Source organism: Puma concolor, chromosome E2, assembly GCF_028749965.1.
Source record: "Puma concolor isolate L17-30 chromosome E2, mPumCon1.1.hap2, whole genome shotgun sequence".
Taxonomy (NCBI): domain Eukaryota; kingdom Metazoa; phylum Chordata; class Mammalia; order Carnivora; family Felidae; genus Puma; species Puma concolor.
The window spans coordinates 30,343,332-30,366,766 of NC_141681.1; the positions used below are offsets into that span (position 1 = coordinate 30,343,332).

Genomic DNA, 23,435 nt, shown 5'->3' on the forward strand with positions numbered 1-23,435 from the left:
GAACCCCACATCTGGGTTCCTGCTGACAGTACGGAGCCTGCTCGGGATTCCCTGTCTCCCTCTCTCTCTCTGCCCCAACCCCACCCGAGGCTGTCTCTGTCTCTCTCAAAGTAAATGAATAAACTTAAAAAAAAAAAAAAAAAAAAGAACAGGGCCCCCCCCCCCCCAATCACTAATTCCTCGGGGGCAAGTCTTAATCCTCAGAAAGCAATAATGAGGTTTCATGGGGCTCAAGCACCTTTTCAGATGCAAAACTATTGAAATCCCCAAAGAAACCAAATGCATGCAAAGATGGGGGAGAACATTTCCCAGGAGTTTTGGAGCACAGAGATTCAGATCTTCTCTTCTTCTTCTTCTTCTTATTTTTTAATGATGTTCAAGTTTCACACCGTCATTTCCAGATACTGTGTCTTATGCTTGTATTTATTCCTCAAGCTCCTAGTAAAATGCCCTGTGCAGATTTAGTTCATTCACACATATGTCCTCAACTGCTTTTTTTTTTAAGATTTTTTTTAATGCTGATTTATTTTGAAATGGGGGGGGGGGGAGAGAGAGAGAGCTTGTGCCTTCGCGAGCAGGGGAGGGCAGAGAGAGAGGGAGACAGAGGACCCCAAGTGGGCTCTGTGCGGACAGCAGAGAGCCCAACGCGGGGTTCAAACTCACGAACCGTGCGATCGTGACCTGAGCCAAAGTTGGGTGCTTAACCAACTGAGCCACCGGGGTGCCCCGTGTCCTCTAGTGCTTACTGAGTTGCTCATTTGCCAAGTACTGTGTGGGGAGAAGGGGATACAAGCGGGAGTGGAATCAACCTCTTCCTTCCTCTTCTGGGGTGTGCAGCTTAGCGGAAGACAAATGTTAGACAAATAACCACACAGGCGTGAATTACAACTCTTGGTAAATGTGGTGAAGGGAAAGTGCAGAGTGTACCTGATGTGCGCGGAGGCGGGAGAGGGTGGTGCGAGGCGAGTCGACAAAGGAGGCTTCCTTAAGAAATGGTTTTCCAGCTGATGCCTGAAGGATATGTTTGGAACATAAGCAGGAAACGAGCAAGAGCAAAAGCTTGCCAGGCGAGCAAGAACGTATGCAAGGACACTTGGAAGGGAAGACGTTGGCCAGAAGAAGGAACTCTCTAGCTGAAGTGGCAGGAGATGGCGTCACATAGCAGGAGCCAGATTAGCGACATTTTGCCAGCCCAAAGGAAGGCACCGGAACGTGATCCCTAAGGACAAAGAGGTTGTTTTATACTTAATTTACTTTTCTTTTAAAATAGTGAAGCGACATGATCACATTTGTTTTTCAAGATCTCCTGGGTACCGCTGTGAAGAAGGGGTCAAGCGCGCGGGGAGACCACATTGGCGGAAGTCCACATGAAAAATGGCGGAGTCTCGGCTGAAGGCACCGGAAGTGGCTAATGGAGAGACAGATCGGGGAGGGAAAGTCTTTTCGGGGAGAGTGGACGAGTCTTTAAGTGCGGGGCTGACGGGGGAGAGAAAGATAGGAAGGATGAATCCTGCACATCTGCCTTCATGCAGCCCTTTGCACAGAAGGAAAAACCTGGAGGCCAGCAAACTCAGAGGCGGAAAATAAATAGAAGTGAATGAATCATCGCAGCGATTACTTTAGTGCTACTTAAGACCCCTGACTTGCTAGGTATTTCTTTTAAAGGACTTACTGAAGTGACTTGAGAAGAAATGACGTTCAATGACTTCTTGAAATGACTGGGAGAACAAGACGATATTCCAGTTAGATGGGTCAGTTCTTGGTCCCAGGAGTTTACAATGCTAGAGAGCCCAGGTATTATTACAAACATTATTTGTCATGTTAACAAATTACAAATTACATCCTATTTTGTAACACGCGCTCTTCCGCATGTCCCCCCTTTTGTGAGGGCCCTAAACGTATTCGCCTCCAAGTCTCTGTACCATTCAATGGCTTTTGATAATTAATACAAATTGTCTGACCACTCGCAACCACGAATGGGGGCATTTCTCTGTTCTTCAACCCGAACTCCGCTCTGATCCACATCGTTCTCCTGGTAACCACGGGGTATGCAATTCTTAAGAGAGATTTTAACACGGTTTCTCAAGTCATTTCAATAAGTTCTTTAAAAGAAATGGTGTATTTTTTTTTTTTCAGAAAGTAAACGATGGCCTGTGCGCCGTCCATTGTAAATCGTGATGGATTTCCATATTCTCTACCATAAAGAACCTTTTTTTTCTCTCTTAGAAAGGAAAATTAAGGTTGCTGTGCTATGGGATCACTTTCATTATCTTTAGCATACAAATGATCGCTGAAAAAGATTTTCTTCCTCTACATAGGTACAATATCAATGATGTAATTTACATCGCATCCTTCATATTAGCACTCTGATCCATCATCGCTAACAATGCAGGGTCTTTGTGCGAGGGGCTGTCGGACAAATGTTTTAGCTTGTGAGAAGAAAATTGTTAGCATTTGAATAGAGAATGGTACAGGAAGGATTAATAGCCTACTTTGACGGATTAGAATGTAGGGAAATTGCTCAATATTAATATGAAAGTGTTTGTGAATTGGTTGCAAAGTGGCGTCAATGGAAAATGATTATGTCTCCAAGGCCTTATCAGTTGAGACTTGACTCTTAGCAAAGACTTTCACACAAAAGACGGATGAGAGGTGGGGAGGATGGCTGGCTTCCGGGGGCCGCTGGGACCAAAACCCACCGGTTCAACCACGGGAGTCCTCCCGTCACTTTGGGTATCCTTCCCGCCCTACCATGGTCTTCCTGTTAGCACGTCTGGGTATGGATTTGCGAGAGAAGGGAAAGGGAAATGTGGGTGATGTTGCTATTTCTATACCTTCTGAGCCTCTCCGTCTTGGAAAACCCCATCAGAAACAACAGGGTGCTGCTGGATAAATAATCACCTCCCTCCAGCTGAAATTTTTGTCTGTGTGCAATGGCTTCCAAGATGGCAATTTGCGAGGATGGCCAACAGTTCAGAAACCGTGACGTGGAAATCATCGTTTAATCCTGGGCTCCACAACCCCAATCGGAGCCAGCCTTATTTTAGAATGCCGTGGGAGAGGTTTGGGGGGGTGGGGTGGGGTGGGGAGCGCGTCAAAAGGTTACCCTTGCCACCTTGCACTCTGGCGCTTTGAAAAAAATCTTAGGCCTCGCTTTACCTCTGCCAATCAATCTCCTACTGAAAGTTTGAATTAATAACACAGTGGAGACTAACGGAGCTTTGTCGTTTCTACCAAAGCGCCAGACAATAGCTGGCTCCCTTTGCTCCTCGGGTGCAGGACACCCCCCCACCCCAGCACTGGTCGGCGTCACCCTGCGGCCGCGGTCATGCTGTCATTTGCTCTCGCTGACTGTCAGAATAGAGATGGCAAGCCAAGCAGCTGGAAACACTGTTCTTAAAATCAAGCCACTGTCTCTTCCGAGAACGGGGGAGTGCCCTCAGTAGGGCCCTTAGAGTGTATTCTTTTCCCACTTGGGTTTCATATGTAATGCTAGAACAGGCTTTCTCAACCTCGGCATCACGGACGTCGTGGGCAAACGAATCCTTTGTTGTGGGAGCCTTCCAGGGCGTGACAGACACTTAGCAGCATCTCTGGCCTCCACCCACTAGGTGCCAGTAGCATCCCCCCAGTTGTGGCTACCAAAAATGTCTCCAGACATGGCAATGTCCCCTGGGGGACGAACCTCCCTCCCAGCCGGGAACAACTGAACTCCAGAAATGACAAGCGATCATGAGTTCTGTAGGAATAGTATTGTTGGCATGAACAACACACATAATGCCCAATCATTCGCTCCTTAAAAGATGAGATCCCATGATGTTTATTTCCCTATTTTTTAAGAAGTAATAATCCCAGCTATCATCTACGGAACGCTAGCCACTTCCCCGGCATCGAATGCTTGAATATATATCATTATGTAGTCCTCAGGAAAGCCTGGAGAACTGAGTCAAATGACTCCCGTTTAACAGACGAGGAAGCTGAGGTTTGCAGATGTTAAACCACTTGCCCCCAGCCCATCTGTTACTATGGCACAAAGGCGACCCAAGTCTGGGGGATTATGACAACAGTGCTTTTCACGCACGACAGCGCGTTCCTGGGAGTGTGGTCTTTGCCGCAAATACCTGTATCGTGCCCTTCACAGTTTCCCGTGTTTGATGAATCTCAGCCTCCAACTAGAGCCCCTAAAACGAGCTCTGAGAATCTGCCTCCTCCCCCGGCTGTTCAAGGGTCACCGGGCCACACAGCCGTGGGGGTGGGTTTGGGGTGGAGGGTGGAGGGTGTTGTGAATCCCAGGGAAAAGCATCGCTGAGCTCTCCAGACTGCCCTGCCTCTCTCCTGTCTTAGGCAGACGTCCCCGCCTCTCCAGGTGGCTGCTGCATGGGTTTACTCCCGCAAGATGCAGAAAGCTGAAAGAACAGCGCTGGGAATTATCTAGAAGCCCATGGACCCCAACAATGCTTGCCCTTTCTTTAGTCTCTATTAAGTGGATGGCATAACATGGCGACATCACTCTATCCTGGCCCGGTACCCAATGCTTTCAGTCTGGTGCTTTGGGTCACAAACCCCAGCCCTCTGCACAGCTAAGTGCCGAACCTCCGCAAAATAAATGCACATCCACATACATATGCAAGTTTCCATAGATTTTCCGGGGGGGTTCAAAGAACCCACCGAGGCCTCCCTCCATAGATCCCACATTAGGAATCCACTTCCAGGCGAATTTTGCGAGCTCTCCAAGAATTTTGGCGAAACGCAGAACAGCACCTTCTTTACCACAGAAGAAACCCGCATTGAGACATACCGGGGCCGAATTCGTGGGAATGAGCAAGGACAATAAGCAGTGAGGGTGCGCCAGGGAGAGCAGGTGACATCTTCCCCTGGCCTGGCAATGTGCATTTAAGAAAGCTGACAGCTTGCGAGACCAGCCTGCGGCAGATGCGTCCCCAGCGTGCCCCTGGGACTGGCAGCTTCATTATTGCTGTTGTCAGTGTTTGTGGAGTGCGGACCCTGGGCGCCAGCTAGGCCTTTCCCAGGTAGAGATGTTCATTGTAACCTATTAATTCCCAGACGAAGACAGAGTCAAGATAGAGAGCTGGCGGCTCTTAATCCGGCCGCTGCACTTTCTGCTTTCACGCCTCCTTGTTTGTGGCTAAAGAGTGCCGACCTCTGTCCTGTCTGTTGTCATCTTAGCCCAGATTCTCCCTTCTCTTTTCGAATTAAAAACCTTCCCTTGAAGTCATGCATGTTCCTGGTTCTAAGAAGAATTCTGTGAGGCTCCCCCTTGCCTCCCCAGTTCCTAACCACGCACCCTAATCCTGCTCTCTAGAGGTGACCTTCAGTCCTTTCCAACATGTTTGGGAACGTATTTCCTTGTTTCTAAACAAGATGTTTGGAAGGCTTTTGTGTTTAGTTTTAAATCTCTGTATTGTCTGTTAACTTCCTACAGTAGAATATGAGGTGTTCTGGGTCTTCATGCGTTTCTCACCGCTGCCCCCCTCCAACACATATGCCTGGTAACATCAGGCTCACTTCCTGTCACCTTCCTCCCAATAGAGTTAGGTCACAATTTGATTTAGTTCAATATTCAGCCTTTTACCTTGTTATGATCATGTCAGTATTACCCTCAGCTGAGCCATTGATTATAATTACATCTCCTTCTTACAGAGCTTTTTGTTTTCCCTGGAGTTGCTAAGAGCCTTGTTTTCTAGCCACCTTTCAAGTAATTCACCTGCAGCCTCTCTATCAAAACTGTGACTCTTCTCTCAGCATTTAAAAATATGTCTGCCCTTTGACCAGTCTGGGATTCTTCTAGAATCTAGGGATTCTTAGATTCTTCTTTTGGACTCTAGCACCACCCCATTCTCCTACTCGGTCTGGACCGAGTCCAAGATACCAAGATTGACTTCTTGGTATCTTTCTTCAACATCATCCCAAGAATCCCTTTACTCTTTTGTTAGGTGGGATCTCTGTTTCCTGGAGCTCTGTGCCTGTCTTTTGGTGGCATCATCTAGTAACTTCTGACTGTGGATTCATGAGATGCCTATTCCTCGAATCTGAAAATGCCTTTTTCCTAATCTCACCATCAAATGTTAAGGCCGCGAGTGAGCCCTTTCCAGAACATCATAAAAATCTCTTGTGGTTTCCCCTACCTCGTTGCTCCAGGGTATGTCCATATGCATAACATGGAGAAGCATGTTTTTGGAGTCACTAACTTTTTCAGATTCTCGGGAACATGGAGTAGGCCTTCATAATCTATTTCTCACTATCCACTCAGAATTAACAACGACGTACCTTGTACGGCCCTTTACGATTTATCAAGTGTTTTCATGGTCATATCTCACGGTGGCAGACAAGTAGATACCACGAATCCTGTATCCAAGGAAGCTGAGGCTAACTCGGAACCACACTGTTCATAAATGTCTAGGACACAGGGTTCTGACTACTGGTGAGTGCAAGAGGGCTCAAACAACCAGCAAAGCATGTGGCTTACGGCACCAGGAAAACGGAGACACCACAGAAATTTAAGTTTTGATGAGCTTAGCCGGAAATTTGCATTAAGAAATTTTTCCAATGAGCCATTTGTCGATCAGCATGTAAGTTTTGTATTTTATGATTTTATAAGTTTTTGAACTCTCTATGGTAGGTCAGGGGAGCACCATAATATTTTCAAGGTTTAGGAAACTCTAAAGGTCTCCGTCCGGTTTGTTTCAAGGTAGGTGATTTGCTCCCCCCACCAATCTCCCACCCACTCTACCTTGATTAAATGAAGTTAATTTCTATAATTATGCTACAATTTGGTCCATCCCAGGAAACCAACTCCTAGGCATTGATCAAAAATTTTGCAATAACGTTCTGTTGACTCAAGAGTTTCTCAGTCAGAAAGGAAGGAAAGGGTTTGATATCCAAATCACTAGGGGAGACTTTTCAGCCTATTCTCTCTCTCTCTCTCTGACAATTCCTCCGCATCCTTATTCCATTACCTTCTACCAATTTAGGGAGCCAGTGTTACTGATGTGGGAGGTGGAGAAAGGAAAATCAAAACAAGATTACATTGACCATGATCAGAGCATATGAACAATTTCTGTTTCCCAGGCAGAGGAAATAGCAAGTACCAAGGTCCTGTGGCCCCTCGGAGGCTCCCATTCCGTCCATGCTCTGCTTTCCCAGGTAAGCACTGGCCAATTTTTAAAAGTAATCTCTGATAAAGTACTCTGGATTAATGTGGCTTAAACATAGCTCGAAAACATGTTCTAGAGTCTATACCTTAATCCAAAGAGACAAGAGAAGTAATAGAATTTCTGATAATGGCAGGCAGGGGACTTCTGTATGTTTCAACATGGTGAAACCCCCACCTGGAGAAGCAGCAAAATACAACAGAAACAGGAAAGGATCTTTCCTTAAACACAGCCTGCGTAAAATTAAATGTATACAAGTGCACGTATGGGCCAGGGCTTTGGATTGCAAACCCAGAAGGGGACACTATCCGCTGAAGTAGAAAGGGGAATTTATTCGGAGTTTACCAGAGTGCGTAGAATTGATATTCAAAATGGTAACTCACAGGACAGACCCCTGTCCAGTCAGAAGGGAGTTCCTGGTGGCCCCCTGCTGTTCTGAGAGTTGACCCTTAGGTTTCTGGGCGATGGGGACCCATGAGCAGACTCCAAGGGAGGGGCTCACGCAGAGCCACGGCAGCCCGGAGACGCAACTGAGAAGCTTGGGGCTGTGGGCCCCCCACTGAAGGAGCGAGAGGTCTTTAACCTAACCAAGGACAAACAGGCTTTAGATGCTGGTATCTAGTGTTCGCTAGAACGAATGTCTAATGTTGAGACAAAGATGCTTCTCTGTAAGCTGGTCTCTCCGTTTCTCCTCCTCTCCCTCCTCTAGAGACTAACTCTGCAAACAAGCCATTGCCATCGCCGCCAAAAAAGACCTTGAAAAACCACTAGGTGATCGGCGATGTGTTGCCCAGCCCAAGGTCACCTTGGATTTTCATCACGACTGCCATGCTTTTCTTCTCATTAAAATATTTGACAAGGAGTCTTTGCATGGATGAGCAGGTCCAAGCACCCCAGCCCCACACTGTTCTCACAAAGATGTTGCACTGTCATAGTAACAAATTGTGCTGCCACCTGCAAATCAATATCTGTGTTACACACACATTGACACTGAAATCTGGTGTTTGTACAGGTACCATGCTGAAGATAACCGCATGACTTCTTGATGAAACAACGTACATTTCCTTCCCTTTAGGGTACTTACGAGTGACTTAAAAAGTAGGGTTTATGTCTTTATTTATTTCTGGGTCTCTGTCGCACCTGGCAAAGAGCTGTTTGATCACAGCGGATAGTTGAAAATGCTTATTGGATCGGACAGTGGTGTTGGAATTGCAAGAAGATGAATACATCCCAAGACTAAGAAGTTGTATACAGGAGGAGGTTAGTGTTACAGGTGAGAAAACGAATGGTCCGGGTATGCCTGGGACTGAGGCGGTGCCCAGGGCACAGGACTTCCAGGACCAAAACTACGAAGTCACACGCTGGGACACGAGACGACATCCTGCAGTCGAATCCCGGTTCCATCACTTATCAACTACAGGACCCCGTTTTTAAGTTGCGAAAGGCAAATAACAACACACTTGTTCCAACGGGCTTTGGAAATCAATATGCTAATACGTATTAAACACTTAGGACTATCCAAGATCATAGTATACACACTGGGTATATACGTGTACAAAACTATCTATTAATTATTACAATGATGCCTCACCAGAATGTCTCCTGAGTCCAGACGATGCTTCTGTGAATATTTTTTCTCAGCATTTATAAGCCTTCTCAAAATATTGCATTTTACAAAACTTACCACGGTACAGCTTTTGTTCCAAAACAATATTTCGAAACAGAACGCACCAACCTTTGCAGATATGAGCAAATACCAAGTCAAATTGGAAATCCCTTTGTATAATGTTACAATGTAACAGACTGAAACATTTGTAGGTAGAGGGAAGTGTTTTGAGATGAGCTATGTGATTCTACTTTTTTTTTAAATTTTTTTTTTCAACGTTTTTAATTTATTTTTGGGACAGAGAGAGACAGAGCATGAACGGGGGAGGGGCAGAGAGCGAGGGAGACACAGAATCGGAAACAGGCTCCAGGCTCTGAGCCATCAGCCCAGAGCCTGACGCGGGGCTCGAACTCACGGACCTCGAGATCGTGACCTGGCTGAAGTCTGACGCTTAACCGACTGCGCCACCCAGGCGCCCCTGTGATTCTACTTTTTAGACAGCTGTTGTAGTATCTGACCCTCTCCCTCCAAACACACACACACACACACACACACACACACACACCCCAACAGGGTAACACACTATCAATTGTTTTTGTACTAGGAACTTGAGGATTCCCCAAAATCATCCAAGGGAAAAGAAAGGGAAAGGGGGGAGGTGCTGGAAAAGTCTCTTCTACCTAAATAGGTACCATCGAAAGGCCACTGCAGCGCCGAACTCTTTGTTTCTCCCTTCTCTCGATGGAAGTGTTCCTTATCCCCAACTTCATGGACAAGCTTAAATCAACATGTAAATATTTTGCCCTCACTAGGACCGGATTTCTTCATCCGAGTATCCAGAAGTCTTTGGTCCGCACGTGGAAGACCACAGAGGCCTTACCATCTTACACGAAAACCAGGGCATGTCCGGGAAACTACCCCATGAAGGAATCATCAGGGTCTGTCGAGCAAAGGCTGGCGGGATCTCGGGCCTAGCGTTTCCCTGAGCCGCTGTGGCCCACAGGCTGTTAGCCTGGACTGGCCTTTAAGTGGGTCGCAGCTATGTGAGCTCAGGTCACTGGGATGAAAAGAAGAAATGGTCAGTGGCCTGGCTGTTTTGCCTGTGTTGTCAAGCATGTGGGTGTTGGAGGATGTCTGTGTCACTGAGTTCTGACCTGTTATACAGGCCCAAACCCTTTTTCCTCTTCCTCGGGCCATCAGATCCACTCAGGGTGAGTTACACGCCGAACTGTAAGGGAGCTGTAAGGTCTTCATTCAAGGGGAGAAGGATGGGCAGAAAAAGCAAAGACCCGTGCTGGGTGCCTCACCCTGGGAGGGTGTTGTCTAATGAGACGATGACCTAAGTCTTTAAATTCTTTCTACTGTGCAGCTAAAGGTGATCGCAGACTTGCTTCTAAAATCCGGAAAAGACTACAACAAAGGGATACCATCCAAGGTTGCGTAGCATAGACGACGGCGTCGGTTCTCGAACTTGGCGATAGCCCAGGAGGCTTTGAAAAACCCCGTTGTCCAGGCCGCATCCCGGACCAACTAAATCAGAAACCTCCAGAGATGGGATCCGGGCCACAGTTAACAGCAAAGCTCCCCAGGTGACTCCTAAGCGCAACCAAGCTTGAGAGCTATTGGCACAGAGCAGTGCTTGGCAAACTGTGAGGGCACAAACACAGCCCGTGGGGATCTTGCTGGAAGGCCAGTTCGAATTCAGATAGTCTGTGCCGGCGCCTCAGCTACTGCCTTTCTTACTGGCTCCCGAGCGAGGCTGATGTCACTGGTCCAGGGACCTCACTTTGAGTAGCGAGAGCGTAATGTGTAGAGAAGAAAACTTGATGTGAAGAAATCTCCGAATGTTTGCTCTGGCATCTTTTGGCTGTAGGATTACCAACCAGCCTCGTTTTCGGGGGCTCTCCCGGGTTTGGCATTTGAAAGTCCCATGTCCTGGCCGAACCGAGACCATACGTGCATGATCCTGGGAAGTCCGATAAGGCCTTTGAGCCTGGTGAGGTCGCTGTGCGAAGTGATGTGTGTGCGGATGTCTGCCGAAGTAACCCGGCACAGAGGAGGAGTCCAAAAAGTGTTTGATAGTTGAGAGACAAGATAATCGTTTGCAAACTCAAAAGGTGAGCTACCCCTTTATATCAGAACGGCTAATCAGAAAATGCCAGCGTTGTCCAGAATGTGGAGAAGTGGGGACTCTCACGCACTGTGGATAGAGGTCCAATTGGTGGAACCACTTAGAAAAAACTGCTCAACACAATGTACTCACCCCAAGCATATGGACCCCCTATGGCCCAGACGTTTCCATCCTAGGCCTTATGTACCCAAGAGAAATGCATGAATGATGTTCACCAAAAGATACAGGGAGCAGCTTTATTTATGATAGTAAGAAATTAGAAACAACTCCAGGGGCGCCTGGGTGGCTCAGTCGGTTAAGCGTCCGACTTCAGCTCAGGTCACGATCTCGCGGTCCGCGAGTTCGAGCCCCGCATCGGGCTCTGGGCTGATGGCTCAGAACCTGGAGCCTGCTTCTGATTCTGTGTCTCCCTCTCTCTCTGCCCCTCCCCCGTTCATGCTGTGTCTCTCTCTGTCTCAAAAATAAATAAACGTTAAAAAAAAAAAAAAGAAACAACTCCAAATTCTGTCAGTTAGTTGGTATAGAAATGGTAATATAGTCATAAAATGGAACATAGCGAGAAAAATCAATGAATTATCATTACCCCCAGCAATATGGACGAATCTCACAAACGACAGAAGCAAAAGAAGTTAATACAAAAGATGTTCCGTAGAATTTCATTTATATAAAGTGAATAGAGGGTTTCACATAGCTATACAAAAATTCATATAGGGTTTCATTTAAATAAAGTTAAAAAAAAAACAAAAAAACAAGCCCGACCTATTCTATCATATTAGAAGTCAGAATAATGGCTTCTACTGGAAGGGTCTCTGAGGTCCTGGCAATGTTCTATGGGCCGCAGGTGTTGGTTACATCGGGCTGTTCACTCTGGGGAAAATTCACCTAACCGTACAATAGGATCTGTGCACGTGTCTGTATAAATAGCAGACTTTAACACAAAGTTTCGAAAAAGACCAAAAAGTAGGAAAACAAACACACGGGATTTATTAGCGTTCACAGATGACACTACCTGGAAGCTTCAATGAGCCCAAAAGATTGTAGACAAACTGCAAATGAGACGCCTTAATGGTTTCTGGGAGACGAGGAGCCTAAGCATTTCAGTGGGCATCTTTCTCCTCTGAGCCGTCTCCACCGGATTTCCGTCCCAAACGTGCAGCGGGCCGGACTGTCTACAAGGCTAACGGGTGGTACAGTCCCTCTGTCCTACACTTCTCACTAGGGGACCTTCTCTTCTTCTCGTCTCTGCAAAGAAAGTCCAAACCTGACCCGGCACAGAGTGAGGTAACGAAATCAGGCGGAGTCATTTACAATATCGAATGAGGCTAACACATCCAGAACCTGCCCCGCCCTCGGTCCTGTTTCTTTGGAAGGCTCGGCAGAGAAAAGGCACCCATACTGCATTGGAGGGGCATCCGATTTTTCAGATAAGAGCCGGGCTTCCCCCCCTTGGCGGGTTGGCTCTGGGAGGATCCCCCTGCGATCCTTACAACGAGTTTACAACGCCCTTGCTTTCTCAACTGCGGAACTGAAATGTAGACAGCCTCAGTCAATAATAGCCAGAACTGCTGGGCATTCAACACAGCGGCCACCACGAGCCCTGCACAAAGTCACATCCGCTCTCCCACTTCCCTCAGAGGCAAATCCCGAGTCTTCCCGGGGTGCCCCCGGGGCCCCTCCTGATCTCCTCTCTTGCCTCGCCCCTCACATCTCCCAATTCTTGTCCTCTCTTGTTCCCTCCAGCCACCTTGGTCCCCTTGCTGCGGAAACTCCAGGCACGCTCCTACCTTGGGGCTCTGCACTGCCTGCCCCCCTTCTTGGAATACCCCCCACTCCCCCATATCCTATTGGCTTAACTCACCGCACCCTCCAAATCTGGGCTTACGTGCCCCCCACGTAAGCTGCTCTTGAAATCCCCTCCGCCCTGACCTGCTTTCTTTTCTCCATACCGCTTCTCCCTAACTTCCGTGGGACTATCTCATTCTTTCGGGCACGACCTCCTTCCGCCCGAGAATATTAGGTCTAGGAGGTCGAAGGCCGTCGTTCCGTCTTGTTCTCCAGTGTGTCCCACCCACCCAAGCCGGTCTGGTGCCTCCCGGGTGCTCACCAAACCATCTTCGAATATCCAACGGCGAAAATGTGTTGGGCGCCGAGTACGCGTTCACATTAGGCCGAACACGGTAGTACTTGCCCATCGGTGAGGAAGATCGATCGCTGACCCCATTCACAAGGGAAACTGAAGCAGAGACAGGTGGATCAGCCCGTCCAGGGTCGCACAGCTAGTCAGCGATGAAGCCAAGAGTCAAACCCAAGCGCTCAAGTCCCGGAACCACACCAACGACACCGAAACAAGGGATCGTCTAGGACGGGGGTGGGGGCGGGGGGGGGGGGGGATGCTCTCAGCAGGCAAGTTTCGCCCGCGGTAGACAGCAACCTGCCGCTCCCACGTGCATTCTGCTCTGGGCAACTGCACCCCAAGTCCCTCCACGGAATCGTTCCCTCTTCCACCTTGCAGTCCGAGGGACTCGGTTCCTGAGCAAGGGGGAAGCGCGTGAGGCCAGAAAGCCGATCGGCAGGCGGTTATGCCTTGGGTCTTGGTGATTGGCTCGGGGGTGGTCACGTGACCCGACCCGCGCGGAGAAGGCTGGGCCAGGACGGTTTCACCCCTGCAGGACCGCGAGGCTGGGAAGCCGTTGGCACCGCCCCGGGAGCTTGCGGGGGACGAGGCTGTGCAGGAAGAGGGTTAACGCTAAGGGTGTTGAGTCGGTGAACAGTGGGAGAGGCCCTGGGGCTGCGCACTAGGCTTGTCTGAGGCCTTGAGATGCTCGTCCCTCGCTCCACCATCGCCTGTGGGTAATGACCCTCCTTCCGTGGTGACCCAGCGAGTAGAACACGTCCCCTTCCTTTGACGTTCATTTCTTTTCCCTTTCTCTCTCTCTCTCCCTTTTTCTCTTTCCTTCTTTCTTTCCTTTCGGCCTCACCTCGCTTTCTTTTTCTTTCCTCTTTCCTTCCTTGCTCTCTTTCCCCTGTTCTTTTCTGTCTTCCAACCTGTCTCCCTTTTCCTCCCTTTCTTTTCTTTTCTCTTCCTTCTCTCTCCTCTGTCCTTTCCTCCCCTCTTCTCGTTTCTGTTTTCTTCTTTTCCTCCCACTCCCTCTTTCCCTGCCTGCCTTCCCTCCCTCACATTAACTGCGTGGTGGCGCTAGGCACCCCAAACGATCCTACACTGAAATATTTTCGCCCATTTTATTTTTACAGCAACCGTATTAGGTGGAAATCTCCCATACTCCCATTCACAGGCTGGGAAGCACGCCCAGGGTCGCCCCGTAGGTAAACGACAGAGCCAGGTTTCAAACCCAGGCATTCTGAGCCCAGCCCGTCAACTCTTAATGACCAGGGGTACACTGCCTCCCTTCTGGAGCGCAGGGTTATGTGTTGGGCAGGCCAGAGTGGACAGAAGAAAGGGTGACCGCAAAGTCAGCCAAGTGTGAATACAGGTAGCGGAGCAAGGGGCAGACCAGCACCGTGTTTAAGAACAAAGCTTTGCGTGCAGGTCCGTTCCGGTTTGAGTTCTGCCTCTTCCATAGACCCGTCGTGTGAACCTGGCACGTTGATTAACCTCTCTGAGCTCCTGGAGTGTGGTCAGTGTAGATCAGTGCCTATTGGCCCTCTTGAAATCGTGTTGTCTGGTTTAACTGAAAAAGTGGATGCCAAGTGTTACTCTGCAGTTTGGCACACAAGTGAAAGCTGCTACGATCCTAACAGATTGTATATAATCACTATGAATATTCTCCTTACTAGGGACCCTGGACACCGTCCGTCTTAGCCGCGGTTGCCCCGAAGACAGACGGCAAGAGTGTTTTCTCCCTTGTGACCTTAGCCGGCAGTCCCCAGTCGAGCTTCCCTTTTGGAACTGAGGACTGCTTATATGCTACTGAAAAAAAAAAATCCATTTAAACGAGGCCAATTGAATTTTGTCAACTTCGGAAGAAACAAGGACGATGCGCAGCCTTCAGGATGTGACTGTGTTTAAAGAGATGTTCTCCGACATACAGACATGCCCCAATGAGGGGTGAATTAGTCTGAGTCCTTCCTGGGTGATATCGAGCAGACAGTTCTTTCAGAATTAGCCATCTGGCCTCCTCAAGCGCCGGTGTCGTGCCACAGGGTGTAGACCTTCGCAAGCAGGGGTGTAGCGTGCAAATAGCGTACAAATGCGGATCGCGCATTAACACAGCCACGGAAAATGGCATTTTAATAAACGGGTTCTCCAAATGGAGGCAGTTGGAGTGCAGACTTTCTTTTCTACCCCGCGAGAAACAGAATGTTTTGGCTACGTACAAACCACGCCGGGAATACTTCCTAAATACGCATGTTTTCTGCGTGTCAGTTTCACTGCATGTTGCAGATCATTTTCGAGACTCCTTGGGGATAATAGCTCCAAAAAAACGTGATTCTCTTCGACTTGAGCGAGCAGAAGTCACGATACCTGTTTCACATTTGGGGGCTTGCGGCCGGCCTCTCCCTTCCCCACCCCCACCCCCGCCCCGTTTCTTCCCCACCTTCCCAGAACCGTTCAGTTGTATTTACTTGCCGGGAACAGCAATAGTTCTGTGCATCAGCACTGACCAGAAGATATTTGAAGTTAAAGCGCTTTGCCAGTTTCTATTTTTCTTCACAGCATTCCTTCCCACTTCTACTTTGACTGAAAAAAGAAGAAAAGCCCTGACTTAAGAAAACTTGATCTGTTTAGAACAGACTGGCTCCAGCTGCTCCTTCCTGTGCTCCCGGAGACAGAAGGAGGAGTGGAGGCGAGAGGGCCTAGAAGATTCCAGGAGGTGCGGGGGGGGGGGGGGGGAGGGGGTGCCAGGAGAGGGCAAGGGCGAATGGGGCCTTCCCCGCGGGGAACATTCAATAACTCTCTTACCTTTTATGCTGTAGGACAGGAGCTCATTTGCTCGATTTGGGGTGACAGCAGCCGGTTTTGTTACCGCGTAGCTGGAGTTTTAAGTAAGTGCCGCTCGCAGAGGCCGAAGGCAGCGTCCGTTATCTTAGCCGTGGGAGGGCATGGAAATCGGAGGCGGTTTGGCAAGGCAGCATAAATCCAGTGTTTGTGAGGGCCGACCCAGCCAGGGAGGAAGGAATGCACAGTTTCCCTTTGACGGTGTGATTTCCTGCTTCTCGTTGGAGGGCTTGTCTGGACTCCGTGCAGAAGCCAAATCCGCATCAATTACTTGAAAGGAAACCAACCCTACTCCTGAAGGTTTGGCAGCAGAAATCTTCATTGTTGAGAAAGGGGAAGAAAAAAAAAAAAAAAAAAAAGCCTAATGAACTCCCCTCTCTTCGGTATTTTCAAAGGCCTCTTATGTTTGGTGGCTGCCTTTATTTTTTTTTTCTTTTTTCCACAGAGTTCTTAGGGACGCTCATTAGCCCCTCAATAAATGCTGCTTTAAGGGCTTGTGACTTTGTCGTTAAATCTTCACTCCGAGATGAATTAAGGTTGTAGCCGAGAAATGCCCTCCCCACGCCCCCCAGCAAGCTTCTTTACGATTACCAAAAAGGCAGGAAAACAGATTTGCGGAGGATTTTCGGTACTCATTTACGTGCCTCGCTGTCACATAGTGATTAATTCGGGGCCACTTAAGTTTTTCTAACTTTCATCCATAATGGGCACGTTGACATTTTTATTTGAATCTCTTTACGCCATCCAAAATAATCTCCTTCAGCAACAGAAACTGCCGGTTAATTGCCACGGACCAGCTGTTACCGCCTCCCAGCCGACAGCCCCTTTCAGGATGGTTCTGAGCTCGGTGCCCGTGGAACGCACAGGCCGGCGACAGTAGCGTGTCAGGTGGATTGATTGAATGGCCCCCTTGTTCCTGACTGGCTGTGTCTACACTGGTATCGGGGCCAAACAAAGCCCTTCACGTCTAAATATAGCATTTTCTTTGGCCCTGGGCCCTCACTGTCTTGTTTTTCCATTCTTCCCCGCTCTAAAACAAACACGAGAGAGCCCCCACTTGAACATGACTTATTTTTACCCAGATTTGCATATTCCATGGGTCAGCCTGTGTCCTGGAAATAGAACTTCATGCACAATTAATTTGATTTTCTGGTTAATTGAAGGCTAACCAGAAAAAAAAAAAACTGCTTTGGAAATTCACCCCTGCTGCAGAGTCTTCTGCAAAACGTGGCCAGAGGCTTTCGGAGAAGGAGAATCTCAGAAGTAAAAGAGGAGTGGGCATCCGTGTGCACACATCCCTAGTCGGTGGAAGGCAGTGTCTAAGGATCTGGCCACGCTTTCCAGAATTGACGTCTTGCACAGCAACCCCTTCCAGTTTTGAACGGTTTTTCAAAATTGTTCTTTAGGTGTTTCCTCCTTGTGTTTCCTGCCTTGATATTTAGTGAATGTCTTTTTGTTGTTTGTTTGGTTTTTTTCTTGATCATGGCCTCCAGGACTCCACGTTGGCCATTGGCCTGTGGCTGTGGGGTTCCTGGGCCACGGACGTGTGCAAGGTGACTGTCTCAGAACCATGGGTCTTCGGCAGACATCACAGATTCTCCAAACTGTTTTCTTATCTTCGGTTCCTCTCCAAGGGTGGCCTGAGTGAAACAGTTCCAGATATTTGGAATTGAGTTAGATAAGGTTCTTCATCAGTTCTGTGTCTTAGGTCACTGGGAGACTAGCCCTTACAGAACGTTGATCTGACTCGAAGCCAAAAAAAAAAAAAAAAAAAGAAAGAAAGAAAGAAAACCAGGAAAGGAAGAAAGAAAAATGACTAATTTAAAATGATCTAGGGCGCCTGGGTGGCTCAGCCGGTTAAGCATCTAACTCGTGGTTTCAGCTCAGGCCATGATCTCGCCTTTCGTGGGTTCGAGCCCCACATCGGGCTCTGTGCTGACTGTGTGGAGCCTGCTAGGGATTCGCTGTCTCTCTCTCTCTCTCTCTGCCCCTCCCCTACTCACTCGCTCTGTCTCTCTCTCTCTCCCAAAAATAAATAAACTTAAAAAAAAATGATCTAGCTACCAGATTTTGATCATCAAAGTAATATGTGCTATATAGTAAGTTCAACCAATACAGAAAAGTAAAAGAAAGTGGAAGCCCCTCAAAAGTCTTGCAGAAATAAATATTTTACCATTAAAAAAAAAAAAAAGCATGTGGCCCAGGCCCACGTGGAGGGCGGCATGGCTCTGAATCAAGATGTGATTATTGGGCAGGCTTCTGCAGCGTAGGCCTCTTAGTTCAACCTGCCACGCACTTCCTCTGACTTCAAGCATCAATAGAAACGCCACCCAACCTGCCAGTTCTTCTGGAAGACCCAATGGCAAACAAGGTCATTCAGGGACATCTAAGGAGAATGATAGCCATACCCTGTCTAGCCCCAGAGCTCTGTCTTTGGACCACGCGGACACCAGAAAGCGGCTCATTTGTGCTGTGTTTATTTAGCCCACGGTAAGGAGCGACATAGCATGCCCCGTCAATCATCTGCCTTCTTTGTCCAGCCTCTGTGCGGCCTTGAATCCTTCTCACGATGGGGTTCTGCGAACTCGCCACCGAACAACCCGAGCGGGCACTAGGGCAGGCACCCGCCGGCCCCACTTTTTTACTCTGGCTCTGGGAATTTTGCAACTGTGCTTGCTCTCGCGTGAACATTGAACTTCTCGGTTCTCGTTGCCCCCTTTCGAAGAGCCCTGAGCATAAAGCTTATTTTCAGATGAAGCATCTGGAAAATGTTTCTCCCCCCTGGAGAACTGTGTGTTCCAGGGAAGTGAGGCGGTGTCGTTGGCCATCATTCCCCTTTCACTCTTGCTGCCGGGAGGCTCTGAGTCTGAGATCTGGAAGTTCAGCGATAGCAAATACAATGGGCCTTATAATTGCCCCATTTGCAACCTTCTTTTTTCTTGGCCAGAGTTGCTGCCAGCACGTGTGTGTGTTTCGTTGTGAACCGTGTCCTACCAAAGAGGCAGAGGAAGAAACAAACAAACACCCAAATTAAAAACTCACGCAGCCAATCTAGTGTCTTCTAAATCCAAGCCGCCAGTCTGAGAGCTCTTTCTGTTTTCCTTCCGCTTAAAAACTTAACGCCCATGCCTTTGCACTCTAGAAAGAAAAATTGGCTGCCAGGGCAATGTAATTGGACAGAGGAAATAAAATCGGATTGAGGGCCTGGATACAGGAGGTCTTTATTTTCGGCCCTTTGTGAAGGTCGCTGTGGCCCATTTTACAGACAAGCAAGGGCAGACGTGAAGGAGGACCCAGCTCCTAGGGGCCACCAGAGTACGCCTGAGTGGCTCGTCCCTCCAGAGTCCTGCCTCCGGGCCACTGTGGCTTGTCACCACAAGTGCTTCTGTACTCCCCGGTCATCTCCAATGCCGCCGATGAGCGAGCTCCATTTTCTGCCGTGTTTCCCGCTCCGAGTGGCCCCGACTTTAGGAAAAGCATGAGATCTCTAGACGAAGGAAGGAACCTCAGACACTTGGCTTCCGAAGGGCACCTCCCACCCCCCACCCCAATATGGAGGAGCGATCTGAATACACAAAATTCGAAAAGCATACACAGAATGGTGGTTTAAAATTCACAGCTGTCAACATCAAGTGTTCGGTGTGAGAGAAAGAATGTACGAAACATCAGGTTAACAAAATAGCCGCGGACGGATGGGGTTCGTGGCTGGGACCAGGCTGGCATTGTCTGCGCCGGGTCGCAGAGGCTCATTTGCATTTCAGAACAAAGGTTCCCTGTTGGAGACCCTTTCTCTCCAGCCTCCTCCCCAAAAAGGCGCCTCACCATCGGCACTGAAGATCCCCCGGCCTCGTCCCCTCACCCGAAACCTACAGGAACGAACACAAATCTGTTATTTTAACACAACGTGGGCACAAAGTGATGTTTTCACTCCGAATAAAGCCCGGGGAAGCCAAAGAATGGGGCCTTTTATTTGCAGGAGATACTCAAAGGAAGCGGGATTGAACTGCAGGCCAGGGGAGATGAATAAAGTTGTTAGAGATTTTGCAGCCTGTGGTCTGGGAGCCCCACTGTAAGTCCCCACCCCCCCCCAGACTGGCAGCTTGAAGCACTTTGCATCAGAATGCATAATTGCGTCTGTTAATGACATTGTTAGCTTAGCTCTCCAACATACAATGCATTCACTTCTCCCCCCACCCCTACCCCGCCCCAACTTTTCCTACTGCCTGGGAGAGGACTTTTTTTTTTTTTTTTAATTTAATGAACGTGATTGACAACAGAACGTGTAGATTTGCTTTCTTTCCGTACAACTGTAGTTTTGAGCGCAGAACGCGCGCATGCCTCTTGCTGCTGCTGCTGCTTGTGGCCGCCAGTTAACAATTGCGTTCATTCCACAAATCCTGAAGGCCCTGTCTTCCGAGACTCTCGAAAGGAGTAGCTGGAAAGCGGCACGAAGACACGTTCAAAAATACACCGAGACTTAAGGACGTTTTAAGCACTGTGTGTGCCAGGGCAGAAATGGCATTTCGATGGGAAAGGCCAGCCACCCACGCCGGGGCCCCCGGAAAGAGCCGCCTCTGGGGCTCTGAGGCTCCCATCACTGGGCCGCACCTTAAGGGGCTTGCGTTTGACCCGCCTTCATCTTTTATCACTGCCTTTGAACCGGGAGCCCTTCCAGGTTCCGATTTACCAGTACCTGGCTGGGCAGCCATTCTGCCCGCTGCCCAAGGTCACAAAGACTGTGAGTGAGGGCACTGATTGGAGCCAGCACCCTGACCGACCTGGGATTATGGGAGGCGCCTGGGGGACCGATCCCCTCCAGATCTCTCCCTCCCTCCCCTCGCCCTCCCTCCCTGTGTTCCAGGGCTCCCCAGAAGAAAGGGTAAGGGTCCACCTTTCCCGTACGGATTGAGGGGGAACGGCACAGGAAAGATCCTTTCACGGAGGCCGAGAGGCCCAGTGGACATTGTGATTTCCGAGGCCCTGGCATGAGGCGCCGTGAGTCTGGGGGTGGCGACTATCCAGCCTGGCTCCAAAGAGTGGCCCCATGATGTAACTGAGGGCCGTGACACCAGCTCTTTAAATCAGGGGCTTCTCTAGGGACTCCCCACCGCCGTGGTTTCTAATGGCCTTAATCCCAGGCCTGAGGGGCAAGCTAAATCATTTTTCTTTTTTAGCCACCAAAGAAACCCTCATGTTTGAGTAGAAGGGAGGGGGAAAAGAAGAAAGAAAGAAAGAAAGAAAGAAAGAAAGAAAGAAAGAAAGAAAGAAGAAAGAAAAGGAAAACAAGAAATCTCCCAGAGCATACATAATCTCCTCTTGCTCTGGTCTCTTGGGCCCCTGGTTTGCAAAGCTAAGCCTTCAGGAGGGTTCCTGGAAGATGAGTGTGAGAATCTCCCTGCTTGGGTGTGGCAGAGCATGCTGGGGGGAGGGGGCGTGGGGCTCTAAGGACCTGCTGGTGGCCGCCAGCTGTTGGAGACACCTGTGTGAAACGCGGCAGGCCGGTCTGCGCCGTGCACGGGCCTTGCCTTGGTGTCTGTGGTCGTAGATCTGTGTCCAGATGAGGGGTCACATGAGATCATCGGGGCGAAAGAGCTCTGTAAACCATACAGCCCTGGATAAATGTCAGTCTGTTTTCATTCGTCGCCAGGAGCACCGTCTCCCTCCTGCCAAGGAGACTATTACATTTCTGGAGGCGTCTGAGTATTTTTGTAATTGTTAACTAATATTTATCGAGAGCCTACCACTGGCCAGGCACTGTAAACGCATGAATCAGATCCTGTCACTGCCCTACTTAAAACACTCCACAGCTGCTTATCACAACATTCAGCATCTCCTGGTGGGCAAGGCTGCCTGGGACCAGGGCCTAGGGCCTTTCCCTCTTCATTTCCCTCCACCGCCCCCTTTCCCCTTCTGCCCCCGCCCCCCCCACCCCCCCCCCACCAGGATGCCCTCCCTGCTGCTCGTAGAACAGGTCAACTGCATTTTCACCTTCGGCCTTCTCACATGCTGCCCAATCTGCCCAGAAAACTCTCCTTCATCCACTTGCCTCTCCCATTCGATGATCATTTCCTCAAAGAGGTTGTCCTTGACCACACTCTGTAAGCCAACCACCCCCCCCCCGACACCTGATACTCTCCCCTCTTACCTGGCTTTCAGCTTCTTCTTAGCCCCCATCATAACCTGAAACTGTCAAAGATCTGTGTAAGAGTGTGTAAGAGCGTGTGTGTGTGTGCGCGCGCGCGTGGGTTCATTGCCTGTCTCCTCTTGCTACAGCACATGTTCCAGTAGGTGCATTTTGCCTATGGCCGTATGCCCGTAGTACCCAGCCCATAGTAGGTGCTCAATAAATATTTGTGGGGTGAATGCGTAGCCCCGAGGATCCAAAGATGAGAAGAAATCAAGGGGCTTACAGTCCTGTTCTTCATCTGATGGGATTCAGCTTAGAAGGGAAGCAAGAATTGGAAAACGCACTGTTTACTTTGTGACTTAGTACGAAAGCCTCAGACACCTTAAGTTCTTTTTCATAAGCCTCGTCTAAAATTGGGGATCTGGTTTCTAAGCCGGGAGGTTAAGAGACTTCAGGGGCGGACACATCGAGAGGACCACACACCTCTGGTGACAAGACTGACATCACCCGACCTCCCTCCACCCTCCCTCTTTGTGAAGCAGTTGAAAACGACCTCCTCTCTGCCTCGCTGGTTGGTCAATGAGTCAGCGCCTCGCCCAAGCTGAGCCAATTACACTCTTTCAACTCCAGGCCAAGGGTGGCTGGGAGCCTGTAGCCAGTCCAGCTGGGCGCTCCCCTCAGGATTTTCCACCAGGAACTAGAGACGAAACCTTTTAATGTCCAGACACAAAGCTGTGAAGACGGGAGGCCAGGAACCACCATTAACGGAAGCACGAACTTCATGGCCACAGCCACAGGAAGAGATGCAGAGACGAGAAGCTATGGTGGAGCTAGATAGAGACCTTCTGCCACCACTCTCCCTCCCTCCCTCACCTACAGTCCCGAGCCACTAAATCCCCCCTTTCTGCCTAGGCTAGCTCACGCTGTCTGTGTGTGTGTGTTAAATCAACCCAAAGTGGCCTGATAAGTATCTTTTTTATAAACTCGTTATTTCATTGCTCTAAAATAAACACACTTCGCTGAAAAAGTCAGACTCTCCAGGAGATCATAGATGAAAAGTGGTCTTCCTCTCTGTCCCCCACTCCTTCCTGTGCCTCAGAGCCCCCCCCCCCCCCACCTCCCCGTTCATTCCCTGGAGGTCACTGGCAACCACTTGTTAAACTGATTATCCTTCTTGCTGTCATTCGACCAACTTCTGGCAAGCATTTTGAAAAGCAGCAGAAAATCCTTTGTAATTTTGATTTATCTGATTGTAATATATATCACTCTTGTAGATTTCCAAACAATGGGTTATTCAACCATTTATTTCAGTCAGCTTTGTCTGCATTAGTAAATGTTTTGACATTAGCCATTTATTTCGGAGATGAATGATTCATTTGGGTATTTCTCAACAACATAAAATAATACTCTGGGTGAGGGCATGGCTGACTTTTTGGCAGGGG

General features: G+C 49.0%; 1 long non-coding RNA gene across 1 annotated transcript; it reads left to right on the forward strand.

The window, feature by feature from the left end:
* The first annotated feature begins 13,543 nt into the window (after positions 1-13,543).
* On the forward strand, positions 13,544-15,182 carry LOC147573454 (uncharacterized). Its single transcript, XR_015244790.1, has 2 exons — positions 13,544-13,759; positions 14,705-15,182. It is a non-coding gene; the product is annotated as an uncharacterized LOC147573454 (long non-coding RNA).
* The last annotated feature ends 8,253 nt before the right edge of the window (positions 15,183-23,435 follow it).